The sequence below is a fragment of the Oncorhynchus mykiss genome, chromosome 16 (assembly GCF_013265735.2).
Source record: "Oncorhynchus mykiss isolate Arlee chromosome 16, USDA_OmykA_1.1, whole genome shotgun sequence".
NCBI lineage: Eukaryota > Metazoa > Chordata > Actinopteri > Salmoniformes > Salmonidae > Oncorhynchus > Oncorhynchus mykiss.
Window position 1 is genome coordinate 26,789,859 of NC_048580.1, and position 10,301 is coordinate 26,800,159.

The following is a 10,301-nucleotide window of genomic DNA, read 5'->3' on the forward strand; positions in this document are numbered from 1 at the left end:
CTAAATTCAAATTGCCGTCGCTAAAATTCAATTGTGTTCGTTGTCCATAGCTTATGCCTGCCCATACCGTAACCCCACCATGGGGCACTATGTTCACAACATTGACATCATGCAAACCGCTCACCCCCACAACGCCATACAATGTCTCCCGTCTGCCCAGTACAGTTGAAACCGGGATTTGTCCGTGAAGAGCATACTTTTCTCCAGCGTGCCAGCGGTCATCGAAGGTGAGCATTTGCCTACTGAAGTCGGTTACGACAAAGAACTGCAGTCAGGTCAAGACCCCGGTGAGGACGAAGAGCACGCAGATGAGCTTCCCTGAGAGGGTATCTGACAGTTTGTGAGGCCAGTTGGGCATACTGCCAAATTCTATAAAACAACATTTGAAGTGACCTATGGTAGAGAAATGAACATTAAAATGATCTGGAAACAGCTCTGGTGGACATTCCTGCAGTCACCATGTCAATTGCACACTCCCTCAACACTGGAGACATCTGTGGCATTGTCCCCAGAACCAAGCTTCTCAATCCTGAGCGTCTCAGAGGAAACACTGGTCTATCGCCAATGCATCAGTCATTAAAGACTGCACTAAGTCACAGACAAAACCTTAAAACAATAATTGGGAAATTCCACACCAGGAAGGCCAGGAAATAGTTTTGGTATCTCAGATTGTTCTGGATATTTTCACATATAAACTTAATAGGGAGGTAGGATGTTTGATATGCTTTTTATATTTAACACTATCCATTTTTTTGTTAGACCCTTTTTAAACCTATACATGCCTCCTACATGAAACGTACATGATACAGACATCTTGGTGTCATACTTCTAATAGTGTGCTCTAAAATATGTTTAGATTATTGAATACATTAAAGTACAATTTATTTCGTAGTCAATATTAATATGAATCTCAAAAGAACCCTTTGAGTTAAATTTGTTTAAATATATTGTTTTAAAACATACTCTACAAGTAGGCTACATAAACCTTCCAAGGTGGGTGCTGTGATACTTTTGAAGTTAAGATCAGTTTTATGAGCACCACCAACACAGTAAATGGGAGAATGTACTTGAAGGAAACTTCCTCTGCTGGTGATTTGCTGAAAGTGATTGATTAATGACCTATAATGTCAATTTCTATAATGGGTCAAATCTTCAAAAGTAGCAGAGCACCCACTCTGGAAATTTGACGTGTTTGAAGTAGAGGTTGACCGATTGTGATTTTTCAATGCTGATACCGATTATTGGAGGACCAAATATATGACAATTACAACAATACTGGAAAAAATATATATTTTTATTTTAACTTAATACATAGTCTCAAATAAATAATTAAACATGTTCAATTTGGTTTAAATAATGAGAAAACAGTGTTGGAGAAGTAAAAGTGCAATATGTACCATGTAAAAAAGCTAACGTTTAAGTTCCTTGCTCAGAACATGAGAAAGCTGGTGGTTCCTGAGTCTTAAATATTCCCAGTTAAGACGTTTTAGGTTGTAGTTATTATAGGACCATTTCTCTCTATACCATTTGCATTTCATATACCTTTGACTATTGGATGTTCTTACAGGCACTATAGTATTGCCAGCCTAATCTCGGGAATTGATAGGCTTGAAGTCATAAACAGTGCTGTGCCTCAAGCGTTGCTAAGAGCTACTGTTTGAATGAATGCTTACGAGCCTGCTGCTGCCTTCTACCGCTCAGTCAGACTGCTCTAACAAATCATATACTTAATTATAATAAAATAAAAGCAGAAATACGAGCCTTAGGTCATTAATACGGTCAAATCCGTAAACTATCATTTCGAAAACGTTTATTCTTTCAGTGAAATATGGAACCATTCCGTATTTTATCGTAAGGGTGGCAACCCTAAGTCTAAATATTACTGTTACATTGCACAACCTTCAATGTCATGTCATAATTATGTAAAATTCTGGCAAATTAATTACGGTCTTTGTTAGGAAGAAATGGTCTTCACACAGTTTGCAACGAGCCAGGCGGCCCAAACTGCTGCATTTACACTGACTGCTTGCACTGAACGCAAAAAAAGTGACAATTTCCCTAGTTAATATTGCCTGCTAACATGAATTTCTTTTAACTAAATATATAAAACATATTTTTGTATTGATTAAGAAGGCATTGGTGTTTATGATTAGGTACATTACTGCAACGATTCTGCTTTGTTTGCGAATGGGCTTTTGTTAAATCATTACCGGTTTGGCTGTGATTCGTTGATAAATTAACAGGCACCGCATTGATTATATGCAACACAGAACAAGCTAGTTAACCATGTGTAGTTCACTAGTGATTGTTTTTATAAGATAAGTTTAATGCTAGCTAGCAACTTACCTTGGCTCATTGCAGCCACAAGGTCCTTTTGATGCTGCACACGCGTAACAGGTGGTCAGCCTGCCACGCAGTCTCCTCGTGGATTGCAATGTAATCGGCGTACAAAGGCAGATTACTGAGTGTTATGAAAACTTGAAAATTGTCCCTAATTAAATCGGCCATGCCTCTAGTTTGAAGAGTATATTACTCCAAACAATATCTCTAAAAATAAGCTAAATCAAAAAGTATACTTTTGAGATATTCATTATGTTGAATAAATGTAAATTTATACAATTTTTCCTTCAGAATCTAGACATACTCCCTACTTTATAGCACACTACAAGGATTATAATGACACCAAAATGTAGTTTGTATCATGTGCTGTTATCAGATCATAGGGTGTTACAAGAGGCATGTTTAATAGGGGCATAAAATGGTCACTTTCCACATGTGGAATTGCCCAATTGGTACAGGGACCAGAAATCGATAGCCCAGTCCACATTGGACCTCTATGGGAGACATTTTATATTCTTCCCCTTATCCTATGACTCATCCTTTCCTAAAAATTAAATCTCAGAAAACATTTGAACTGTTCATTTTCTAAAAACTGTGATCATCTGGACTCTCTTTCATCCCTGACTTTACGCAATTGTACTTCCTCACACAAATCCCACCACCTTTACCAAGCAAAGGAGGTTATGGGGAGGTGGAAGGGAGATTAATTCATACAGTGCATTCGGAAGGTATTCAGACCCCTTGACTTTTCCCACATTTTGTTACGTTACGGCCTTATTCTAAAATGTATTATATCGTCGTCCCCCCCCCCCCCCCCTCTTCAATCTACACACAATACCTCATAATGACAAATCAAAAACAGTTTTAGAAATTTTTGCAAAATTGGAAAACCTGTAAATATACATTTACATAAGTATTCAGACCCAATACGCAGTACTTTGTTGAAGCGCCTTTGGCAGCGATTACAGCCTCGTGACTTCTTGGGTATGACGATAAAATCTTGCCACATCTGTATTTGGGGAGTTTCTCCCATTCTTCTCTGCAGATCCTCTCAAGCTCTGCCAGGTTGGATGGGGAGTGTCGCTACACAGCTATTTTCAGGTCTCTCCAGAGATGTTTGATTGGGTTCAAGTCCGGGCTCTGGCTGGTCCACTCAAGGACATTCAGACTGCTGCGTCTACCTAGTCTCCCAGTCCCTGAAAAACATCCCACAGCATGACGCTGCTGCCACTACGCTTCACCATAGGGATGGTGCCAGGTTTCCTCCAGACGTGACGCTTGGCATTCAAGCCAAAGAGTACACGCTTGGTTTCATCAGACCAGAGAATCTTGTTTATCATGGTCTGAGATAGAGGTCAATGATTATGATTTTTCAACACCGATACTGATACCGATTATTGGAGGACCAAAAAAGCTGATACCGATTAATCTGCCAATTTTTATTTATTTGTAATAATGACAGTTAAAACAATACTAATAAACACTTATTTTAACTTAATATAATACATCAATTAAATCAATTTAGTCTCAAATAAATAATGAAACATGTTCAATATGGTTTAAATAATGCAAAAACAAAGTGTTGGAGAAGTAAAAGTGCAATATGTGCTATGTAAGAAAGCTAACGTTTCAGTTACTTGCTCAGAACATATGAAAGCTGGTGGTTCCTTTTAACATCTTCAATATTCCCAGGTAAGAAGTTTTAGGTTGTAGTTATTGTAGGACTATTTCCCTCTACACCATTTGTATTTCATTAACCTTTGACTATTGGATGTTCTTATAGGCACTTTAGTATTGCCAGTGTAACAGTATCGCTTCCGTCCCTCTCCTCACTCCTCCCTGGGCTCGAACCAGAAACACAACGACAACAGCCACCATCGAAGCAGCGTTACCCATGCAGAGCAAGGGGAACAACTACTAGAAGGCTCAGAGCGAGTGACGTTTGAAACGCTATTAGTACGCACTAACTAGCTAGCCATTTCACTTCGGTTACACCAGCCTCATCTTGGGAGTTGATAGGCTTGAAGTCATAAACAGCTCAATGCTTGACGCACAACATAGAGCTGCTGGCAAAATGCACGAAAGTGCTGTTTGAATTAATGTTTACGCGCCTGCTTCTGTCTAACACCGCTCAGTCAGATACTTAGATACTTGTATGCTCAGTCAGATTATATGCAAAGCAGGACACGCTAGATAATATCTAGTAATATCATCAACCATGTGTAGTTAACTAGTGATTATGATTGATTGTTTTTTATAAGATAAGTTTAATGCTAGCTAGCAACTTACCTAGGCTTACTGCATTCGCGTAACAGGCAGTCTCATTGTGGAGTGGAACGAGAGAGAGGCAGGTCGTTATTGCGTTGGACTAGTTAACTAAGGTTGCAAGATTGGATCCCCCGAGCTGACAAGGTGAAAATCTGTCGTTCTGCCCCTGAACGAGGCAGTTAAACCACCGTTCCTAGGCCGTCATTGAAAATAAGAATATGTTCTTAACTGACTTGCCTAGTTAAATAAAGGTATTCAAATATATATATATATATATATATAGTGCCTTGCGAAAGTATTCGGCCCCCTTGAACTTTGCCACCTTTTGCCACATTTCAGGCTTCAAACATAAAGATATAAAACTGTATTTTTTTGTGAAGAATCAACAACAAGTGGGACACAATCATGAAGTGGAACGACATTTATTGGATATTTCAAACTTTAACAAATCAAAAACTGAAAAATTGGGCGTGCAAAATTATTCAGCCCCATTAAGTTAATACTTTGTAGCGCCACCTTTTGCTGCGATTACAGCTGTAAGTCGCTTGGGGTATGTCTCTATCAGTTTTGCACATCGAGAGACTGACATTTTTTCCCATTCCTCCTTGCAAAACAGCTCAAGCTCAGTGAGGTTGGATGGGGAGCATTTGTGAACAGCAGTTTTCAGTTCTTTCCACAGATTCTCGATTGGATTCAGGTCTGGACTTTGACTTGGCCATTCTAACACCTGGATATGTTTATTTTTGAACCATTCCATTGTAGATTTTGCTTTATGTTTTGGATCATTGTCTTTTTGGAAGACAAATCTCCATCCCAGTCTCAGGTCTTTTGCAGACTCCATCAGGTTCTCTTCCAGAATGGTCCTGTATTTGGCTCCATCCATCTTCCCATCAAATTTAACCATCTTCCCTGTCCCTGCTGAAGAAAAGCAGGCCCAAACCATGATGCTGCCACCACCATGTTTGACAGTGGGGATGGGTGTTCAGGGTGATGAGCTGTGTTGCTTTTACGCCAAACATAACGTTTTGCATTGTTGCCAAAAAGTTCAATTTTGGTTTCATCTGACCAGAGCACCTTCTTCCACATGTTTGGTGTGTCTCCCAGGTGGCTTGTGGCAAACTTTAAACGACACTTTTTATGGATATTTTTAAGAAATGGCTTTCTTCTTGCCACTCTTCCATAAAGGCCAGATTTGTGCAATATACGACTGATTGTTGTCCTATGGACAGAGTCTCCCACCTCAGCTGTAGATCTCTGCAGTTCATCCAGAGTGATCATGGGCCTCTTGGCTGCATCTCTGATCAGTCTTCTCCTTGTATGAGCTGAAAGTTTAGAGGGCCGGCCAGGTCTTGGTAGATTTGCAGTGGTCTGATACTCCTTCCATTTCAATATTATCGCCTGCACATTGCTCCTTGGGATGTTTAAAGCTTGGGAAATCTTTTTGTATCCAAATCCGGCTTTAAACTTCTTCACAACAGTATCTCGGACCTGCCTGGTGTGTTCCTTGTTCTTCATGATGCTCTCTGCGCTTTTAACGGACCTCTGAGACTATCACAGTGCAGGTGCATTTATACGGAGACTTGATTACACACAGGTGGATTGTATTTATCATCATTAGTCATTTAGGTCAACATTGGATCATTCAGAGATCCTCACTGAACTTCTGGAGAGAGATTGCTGCACTGAAAGTAAAGGGGCTGAATAATTTTGCACGCCCAATTTTTCAGTTTTTGATATGTTAAAAAAGTTTGAAATATCCAATAAATGTCGTTCCACGTCATGATTGTGTCCCACTTGTTGTTGATTCTTCACAAAAAAATACAGTTTTATATCTTTATGTTTGAAGCCTGAAATGTGGCAAAAGGTTGCAAAGTTCAAGGGGGCCGAATACTTTCGCAAGGCACTGTATATATATATATATATTTTTTAAACGGCAAATCGGGGCCCAAAAATACCGATTTCCGATTGTTATGAAAACTTGAAATCGGCCCTAATTGGTCGACCTCTAGTCTGAGAGTCCTTTAGGTGCCTTTTGTCAAATTCCAAGCGGGCTGTCATGTGCCTTTCCTTGAGGAGTGGCTTCCGTCTGGCCACTCTACCATAAAGGCTGGATTGGTGGAGTGCTGCTGAGATGGTGGTTCTTACCATCTCCACAGAGGTGGTCACTCTGTCAGAGTGACCATCAGGTTCTTGAACAACTCCCTGACCAAGGCACTTCTCCCCCTATTGCGCAGTTTGGCCGAGTGGCCAGCTCTAAGAAGAGTCTTGGTGGTTCCAAACTTCTTCCATTGAAGAATGATGGAGGCCACTGTGTTCTTAGGGACCTTCAATGCTACAGAAATGTTTTGGTACCCTTCCCCGGATCTGTGCCTCGATATCTTGTCTCGGAGCTCTACAGACAATTCCTTCGAGCTCATGGCTTGGTTTTTGCTCTGACATGCACGGCCAACTGTGGGACCTTATATAGACAGGTGTGTGCCTTTCCAAATCATGTCCAATCAATTGAATTAACTACAGGTGGACTCCAATCAAGTTGTAGAAAGCTCAAGGATGATCAATGGAAACAAGATGCACCTGAGCTCAATTTTGAGTCTCATAGCAAAGTCTGAATATTTATGTAAATAAGGTTAAAAAAAAAATCTATATATACATTTGCAAAAATGTCTACAAATCTGTTTTCACTTTGTCATTATGGGGTATTGTTTATAGATTGATGAGAAAAAATATTTAATACATTTTAGAATAAGGCTGTAACGTAACAAAATGTAGAAAAAGTCAAGGGATCTGAATACTTTCCAAATCCACTGTATCCAGTCACCTTCTATTTGATGCTATTACTAACAGTGCAGCTGCACCAAGAGGTTACACAGGTAAATCCATTTGAATTCAATCACTTTTTGACAGCATCCCTTTGGATTTAAACAAAAACTTTCCATACATGGTTTCCCATGGAGGAAGTAGTCAGAAAGTGATGTTTTGGACCCAAATACCAAAACATTCAGGAGATATAGGTTTCTTAGAACATTTTTACAATTTACATTAAAGCTTATAAAAAAGTATCTAAAAACGTGTAAACGCCAATTTAGCTGGAACACCATTGAAATTTAAAATGGATGAAATTGTACTTCTAGTTACTACCACAAATATGGCCACTGGACCATACACCGTTGAATGTCAACTTAAATAGACATGTCAATTGTATTATCTATAGTTTTCAATGTTTGCAATAGTTTTCCTATGGAAGACAGTATGATTTAATACAGATATTCCCAATCAAGCCAACATCATCTGATGTGTGGACCTCCAACCATCTTTGTGGTACCATTTGAAAGTTGTTTAAATTGTATTCCCATTTTAGTAAATATATCAGACAAAACATGACACCCACCCTGTATTGAAGAGCATGTATCTCAACCAATGGCAGGAACAACCCAAAACCCTCAGATGATGTAAAATAGGGTCCAAGCTACAACATATGCGAATATGAAGAAAAAATAGTTTTTGTGTAATATAATTTATGTTTAAGGTAATATATATTTTAAAATGATACCAACCACAATCATTCAAGACATGGATGTCTCATGGTATGCACAATACACTGAGTGTACAAAACATTAGGAACAGCTTCCTAATATTGCGTTGCACCCCCTTTTGCCCAGAGAACCGCCTCAATTCAATGGGGCATGGACTCTACAAGGTGTCAAGTGTTCCACAGGGATGCTGGCCCATGCTGACTCCAAATGTTTCGCACAGTTGTTTCAAGTTGGCTGGATGTTCTTTGGGTGGTGGGTCATTCTTGATAAACACAAGAAACTGTTGAGCATGAAAAACCAAGCAGTGTTGCATGTTCCAGTGCACTTGGCACCTACTACCATACCCCGTTCAAAGGCATGTACACCTTTTGTCTTGCCCATTCACCTTCTGAATGGCACACATACACAATCAAGGCTTGAATATCCTTCTTTAACCCATCTCCTCCCCTTCATCTACACTGATTGCTTTCAGATCTCACCTGGTCAATCTGTCGTGGAACGAGCAGGTGTCCCAAATGTTTTGTATACTCAGTGTGGCCACCATCATTATCTCTCTAAATGTTTTGGCATTTGGAGCTACCGGCTTAATTTGTCCCTTCATTTGGGGACTGTGGGCAGTTTATGTCATATTGAGCTGTATAAACTGTCTGGTCTAGGAAGTTAGAGAAGAAAATGTGTCATTGGGGAATATGGGTCCATATGGGTTCTAAATGTCATTATCAAGATGGAATGTTTGATGTCAATCTACTGCACTAACTAAGCCGCTACTATTGTTCTTGTGAGGTGCAATGCAGTACCTAACTGCACAATGGATGCAGGCTGGTACTACCTAATAGGTAGCTAGCTAAGTGCTAACCGTACTTTGGGTTGATGGATTAGCCAGACAGCCCCCGACTTGTGTTGTGGACGAACATCTGCCATCAACTTTTCCTACAGTTGTCATTTCATGTTGGCTAATGCACATGCCATTCTGCCTGTTTGAAATTGGCAAGTTGAAGATGTTGATTTTAATACAATACAGACAGTATAGCTGAGAAGGGAACGTTTTCAGGAAATGTAGCTAATGTTAGGTACATGGCCAGCTAACGAACGACCTAACGTTAGGCTCATAGCTAGCTAACAATACTTGAACGCCAAACCAAAGCTTTGGATGGATGGGTGGGTGGCTAGCTAGCTAACGTTACGGATGACTAACACAAACTTGAAGAGCAAGTTAGCTAACGTTAGCTAATTGTGCTAGCCATATGTCGATACGTCAACAGTTAAAAATAAAGTACCTTGCTGGCGAACTACAACATGGCGAAATTAGTTTTCATGCATTTGAAACTCATGTATAACTTGGCTAACAAATAGCTGCGGTACATTTAATTAGCCCATTTTAAACCCCATACAGTTTGCTAGCCAGTAAGTTGGTGCCAGCTAACTAGCGGCGGTAGCTAACGTTAACTTCAAATTCCCATACTAACGTAGCTACTGATTGCAACTCATTGTTTATTTTAGGAAATGGCAACATTGTTTTTAATTTCGACAAAGATATTAATTCATATTTCCATTAAATATGTGTAACAATCTGTCTTGTTAGCTACATTTTCGGTAAACTCACCTTTTAACTGGCTGTATTTGCGCAGATCTTATGTTATTAACGTTAGCTGCTGCAACATCGACAAGATTCCATCATTGGATTTCAGCCAAAGCTATTTGCATGCACAGCGCTATCTACTGTTTTGGAGTGGAAGTCCGAGGACTTTGCAACCAGGCCCTAATGTCCATGTTCAGGACCAAAAAAATAGTACAAGTTTACAGTGTTGATTGATTGAAACACCAAGTTGCACTTTGAATTTGCTGAAAATGAATCAACATTTCAGGTTTTGGTATACACTAACATTTGGGAGTCAGTGTTTATACTTAATTGGACCAATTTATCTTAATTCAATCTGCAGATTTGGTGGGCTATTCCTTCACTTTAATTACAATGCCCCAAGATTAAAGAACTAAGAGAGGCTGATATGGGTGTATTTAATTTGCACATGGATTAGAATTAATAGCAGCATCTCCCCTCTGTTGACACTCAATTACTCAAATGTTAATGTTCAGGGTTAGCAACCAACTAAGCCTCAGGAGACTGAAAAGATTTGGCACGGGCCATATGATCCTCAAAAT

The 10,301-nt window shown here is 39.6% G+C and overlaps 1 protein-coding gene across 1 annotated transcript in view; it reads right to left on the reverse strand.

The window, feature by feature from the left end:
• LOC110491746 (speckle-type POZ protein) overlaps positions 1-9,863 on the reverse strand; it is a 31,532-nt gene extending 21,669 nt beyond the window's left edge. The window contains exon 1 of the mRNA XM_036946626.1: positions 9,745-9,863. The gene's annotated coding sequence lies outside the window, so the exon portion shown is untranslated. The remainder of the gene's footprint in view (positions 1-9,744) is intronic.
• Positions 9,864-10,301: the final 438 nt, after the last annotated feature.